The following is a 6305-nucleotide window of genomic DNA, read 5'->3' as shown; positions in this document are numbered from 1 at the left end:
TGTGGTATATATCTTCACTTATTTATCATCCATGGGGCTGTTTCGTTGTGCTTAATTATACTTAAGTCCACTCTATTAATAAAAGAGTTATCAGTTCATTGTCAAAACGTAATTGTTACAAGGAGGTTTTACAAACCCAGAAAAATTCAAGATTATTTTACCAAATCAAGAAACCCAAGAAACTCTGAAAAGATAATCAAAACGAAGCGCAACAAGAAACTCACCCAACGAAGCCGATAACTCCCTTCTACCAGAATCTCGAGGCCCTATTGGGGCCCGCTTGTACAGATTCTCAGGCATTGAAGGCGAAAGGCCCACTATGTCCCCATCGACCTTGTTCTTCCTAGGCCGTCCCCTCCTCTTCTTCACTGCACCTTCCAAGCCCGTTGGGCCGGACGGCCCTCCTCCTGGGCCCACCACCACGACGGGCCTAGCTCTCTCTGCGCCCAAGCCCGGGCATTCAACCTCAGGCACCACCGCACCGTTCATGCCCTCCATGGACCAAGAAAACCAACAGAATTCTCAAAGAAAATGACAAAAAAGGTTAAACACAGAGAGAGAGAGAGAGACCGAGAGAATTTGGCTCTGACAGAGACGAAGAAAGAGTACGTCCAGTGCAAAAGGCAGCAGCAGAAGAGAAAATCTTTTTTGTCGATTCAACCGGTGGGACAGTACGTATTTTATACAGGGACTGTTGTTTTCTCGTGTCCCAAGAATACCCTTTTGACAATTTCTGAAAATTTGACTTGGATTTGAGGAAAAACAAAAAGAGGGTGATTTAAGAATGAGTAATACTAAATACCATCTTATTATCCTCTTAAAATCTTTCTAAAGTTAATATGACTTTTAAAATCACCATTAAATTTTAGATGAAACATACTTGAATTTTGATCCAATGGTGATTTTGAAAGCCACATCAATTTTAAGAGAACTTTAAGAAAATTTTAAGAGGATACAAAAATCGTACCTAGCATTACTTTTTAGGAATACTCTCCCGTTCAAATTAAAACACGCATTCATTATAACTAACTAGATACTCTCCAGTTCAAATTAAATAGAGAGAATCCTAATTCGAGTGGAGTGTGATAAGCTAAAAAAAAAATAAAAAAGATCAGCTTGGGAAGAGATAGATTTCCATTCAAATTCTATTTTTTGTATTATTTAAGGAATTGGCTGTTTAATAAGAATGCAAGTTTGATATTGACATTATAATACAGTCTTTGTATTTTGAGAGTTACACAGTAAAAATTATTATTAAATGAAATAACAAAATGGGTGTTGTACATTATTCTCTCAACCATCTTTCATATGTGTTTTACACAAATTTAAAGATAGATTCACTCATTCACTATACGGAAATGGTTGAGATGATGATTTTTATCATTTCTGAAATAACATATAAGAATACATGTCGCATCTGATGATTTTTACGACCACGTCATGTGATAAATTTGCAAAAAAGAGGGACGGGAGATAAATGTGTATCACTTCTATAGTTAATAATATTTTAATATTGAAGGGATTTTATTTCCGTTGAGATTGGAAGATACGTATTATATTGATATTTGATTTTGAAATTTGAAATTATAGGATTCGTTTACTGGAAAATACGGGGCATATTTTTGTTGTTATCAAGTATCAATTATGATTCGTTGTTTGTTAATCACAAAAACAATTTTTATCTTTCTCTAACATCAGAATATTAAAAAAAAAAATCAACATCAAAATCTCCAAAATATACTATTTTATAAGAAATATAGGCGATCAATTCCATTAAAAAAAGGAAAGCATAAGAAAAAACGAATATAAGTTCAAATTATAAGTACGTCCTCAAACTTACACCTAAATTGTAATATTCCCTCAAATTTTAAAAAGTTGCAATTAACACCACAAACTCACCAACCCTTTCACGTAAGCCTCTGTCAATAGAATTTTCTGTTAACGTGGAGAAAAATTGACAATTCCCACCTGAAATTGAAATAGAAATTCTAACATTTCATAGGAATCTTTTTAAATTCTCAAGAATTCGTCAAACGAATAACCCAATTTACACGAACTTTCAAAAATCAAGAACCTGTATCCTAAATTCCCCCAAAGTTTTAACAACTAACATGGAGGACTCACTAAAGATAGTGAGTACTCTTTAATGATCAAATGAATAAAAAATAATATAAATATTCTCTCTTTTTTCATATTCTTTGAAAAAGTTAAAAATAAATAAATAAATAAGTATTTAAAAATAAATATTTAGATGGAATAGTGAAAGTTGATAGTTAAAATAGTGAGGCTGTTGAGAGTACTTGCCTCACCAAAACTATTTTTTGGTTATTTTGGTGAGATAATTTAACAAAAGTAGCTTAAATCTTCACTTTTCAGACTCACTACTTATAAAATAAATAAATAAATAAATAGTGAACTAAATAGTACTCACCAAATATAAAAAGTACTGCCCGCTCACCAAATATAAAAATAAAAAATAAAAAAATTCAAATTTTGAATATGCTTCATCATTTCCTAAAAAAATTGTGTGGGGGAATTGGTGATCTTTCAGTTCGAAGATAGCAACATAGAACTACAAAAATGAGTAAATCCCAGATGTAGTTCATTGGAAAATATAGGTATTCATCTTCAACTGACACAAATGCGAAGCTAGAAAGCTGCTTTCAATTCTAATCAATGGAATCATCTGCTCCTCCATGGGCCGCTTCCAAGGATGTAGATGTAGTTGCTGTGCAGGTATCATCATCATCACCACCAGTCATTTTAGAAATATTAACACCGGGAACTCCTCCCAAATTGGAAAAAGGAGGAATATTTCTGGCAGCCGCTAAGAAATATTGCCTTAAACTGCCAACCATTACCTGAAAAAATCAAGAGAACCCATAAAATAAGGCAATTTTCAAGCTAACAATGTACATGAAGAATATCTTAAAAACATTACAAACATTAGAAAAGCAAGCAAGGGCTAGCTTACTTGTATGGGTCCGGCCGCAATCAGTACACGCGCGACACCACCAAAAACTTCGCCAATTAGGCTTCGCCAATGTGATCTTTAACTGGCCATCTACATCACCCCTTCCGGTTCCGGATGATTAATATGCTCCGGTTAAGAGCAAAATCTCAAAGCGACCCTGCATGAAAGAGCAAACAAAACCCTTTAAATTTCTAATTTCTTATATATGAATTGGAACCAAACGGTAACAGTCACACTAAAATGATTTATTGTAACCATGTTCTTGACAAATATAGACAGTAACATGTTGGAGACACAGAGAATAAATTCAGACGACATAACAATATCACACTACTCTCACACCATGTTGGTAAAATGTCTAACCTCAAATACCAGGGCTACTAAACTCACCTAACCCCCAGGGTTTGAAGAATTGATGCCTAAAACTCACTGACTAAAAAAAATGAAAAGCAAAAGAAGGAAACCTTGTTGAGAAGACAGAGAAGACCACAACAAATCAGTGGATGGAAAAGTTCCCCAGGGTAAAGAGTCTTAAAAGGTTATGATAAGTGATAACTTGAGTTTCATTGATTTAGAACACTAAAAAACCTTAAGGTTAGGTTTGGTACACAAGAATGATGATTCCTTAGGAATAGAAATGTGTATTACTAGGAATATAAGAAGCTGGAATTGAATGACCATTCCTATTCTTTTGTTTGTTGACAACATAGGAATGTCAAATTTTTTAATTGGAATTGAATCATATTTTGTTCAAATTTCCTAAAATGCATTAGCTTTCAAAATTATTTCCTAGAAAAGTCTTCGTTTTTTAGGCAAGCCAAACTAACAAAAGCTTTGAGGGTGGTACGAACAATCGGGCGCAGGGTGGCTGAGACCACCCCCAATGCTTAATAAAATCTCTCTTGAATCCTACATACCAGTGCCTTTAATGAATATCAAATATTATAATGGCCTTAAATTGCTTATTGCCATCATATGCTAGTGGTTTATAAAATTTTCATTATTCCATACCAATGCTATTGAAATTGAAATATATAAGTGAACAAATTCAATAAAATATTTGAGACTTAAATCAGAAGAAGCAAAATTTGTTCCATTCACTTGACCCAACAATTACTAAGTGAAGCAATGAAAAACCCTAGAAGATATTAAACTAATAAAGTGTTATAAGTTGTATACGTCGTTAAGCGAAATACTTATTTGGCACTTCCGTCCACTTTTTTGACGAAAATCTATGTCACTTCACTTAAAATAACGACATGCGACTCTCATGTCATATAACCAAATCAGAATATCCTATAACGTAGTTGTATATCACACGCGGAACTAATATTTTTAGTGCTAGGTGGAGTGTAGAAAATAATTAAAAATTACTAACTCCAAATAAAAAAACTCAAAATCGATTCGAACCCATTTATCAAATTTATCCTCAAATTGATTGAATTTGAACCATAGTTTTACTATTTTCCGTAAATCACATGAATTGATCCTTCGGAGCTATGTTTTCGATTGTCTTTTTCAAATCGACCGATTATGTAATGCTAGCTTGTGTTTTTTCGTCATCTTTCCAAAATCGCAAGAATTTCCGTAAGCAATTCCGGCGTTAACAACATGTTGACTGGCTGTGGCAAAGCTAACGTTCGTTATGCTTTTATTAGGGCTGGCAATTTTAACATGACCCGCGAACCCGACACGAAGTTAACAGGTATTGGGTTTGGGCTTATCGGGTTCGGGTCTTAATCGGGTCTACTCGATTAAGACACGATTAAATTCGTGTCTGGCGGGTCCACGGGTCGACCCGCCAGACACGTTTAATAAATGGGTCTGGCGAGTCAGTCTGGTCTAACGGGTCAATCGGGTCTGGCGGGTTTGACGGGTCTCGAGTGACCCGCCTGACCCATCTAATTTTTTTATTTTTATTTTTTTTCAAAAAAAAAAAAACTATTTCTCAGTTCTAACTAAGTTAACCCTAACACTTACTGACTCACTCACGGCTTCACTTCACTAGCCTATTCCTTACTTTTCTGTTACTTTTTTTTATGTGGGTCTATATATTAAAACATTATCTATATATTGAAACATTCTATTTTAAAATGTTTTATTCTTCTTGGACGGTTAGGATAAATTTGACTAGTTCTTTGGCCCAAGAGATCCCTTTATTAAATTATTTTTTTCAATTTTGATTAAGGGTTTTTTTTAGTGGGTCGAGTCGGGTTACCTGTTTAGCGCGCGAGTCGTGTCGGGTCGTGTCTACCCGATATGACCCGGTTATGCTAAGCGGGTCGTGTCGGGTTACCCGGATATTTTTCGTGTTATAATCGTGTCAGACCCGTTAACCTGTTTAGCTAAACGGGTAGTGTTCATGTCTCGGGTAATCGGGTCGCGGGTCTTAACGGGTCCTAATCTTGTTTACCCGATTACCCATTTTGCCACCCCTAGCTTTTATCATTGCTTAATTTGTTTTGGGTAAGAAAAAAGAAATGCTAATTTAGCCATTTTTCTCCTCCGCGGTGTTGAAGTTGTTGGCGCTTGTGATAAGAGTAAAAATGCTGTTACGGCTAAAACCGCTAACCGCTTAAGTGGGCGGTTAACTGACAGTTAACGGTTAATAATCATAATAACCGATTAACCGCTAACCACTAAAAAAAAAAAAAAAAAAAAAAATTAAAAATTAAAAGAAAAAACCAAAACGACGTCGTTTTCTATGGTAATACGATAATACTCTATTACATACGACATCGTTTCTAGATTTTTATACATTTTTATATATATTTAAACATAAAAACGTCGTATTCATGTATTTTTTTATATATATAAATATAGGATAATGTTAAAGACACAACTTTTTTCTTATTTTTTAATTTAAAAAATAATAAAATAAAAAAATTCTGAAACAATAATATTTTGGTCCTTCTTTTATTTTGGTATTTTTTTTAAAAAAAATTGTAATTTTTCTTCATAATAATGACCTTTTTTTTTTTTTTATATATATATTCAATATTATTTTTGTTGTTATCAAGTATCAATTACAATGATAATGACGTTGTTTGTTAATCTTTCCGTCGAAGGTTAAGCACAAAACAATTTTTATCTTTATCTAATATCAGAATATATATATGGTAAATGTATAATAAGTTCTTGAGTTAACCCGCTAAAGTTAAAATATTCCTAAGTTTTTTTTTTTTCGAAAATTTACTTCTAAAGTCAATCGAAATGCCAATAAAATCCTTATCATTGGATTTTTGTAACGTCCGTTATTCCCAATCAAAATGTACCGTTTTGCTACGTCAGTATAATAATTTTTTATTAATTTAATTTAAAAATTATATTA

The sequence above is a fragment of the Corylus avellana genome, chromosome ca10 (genome assembly GCF_901000735.1).
Source record: "Corylus avellana chromosome ca10, CavTom2PMs-1.0".
In the NCBI taxonomy this organism is placed as follows: Eukaryota; Viridiplantae; Streptophyta; class Magnoliopsida; order Fagales; family Betulaceae; genus Corylus; species Corylus avellana.
Note: the sequence above shows the minus strand (reverse complement) of the source record.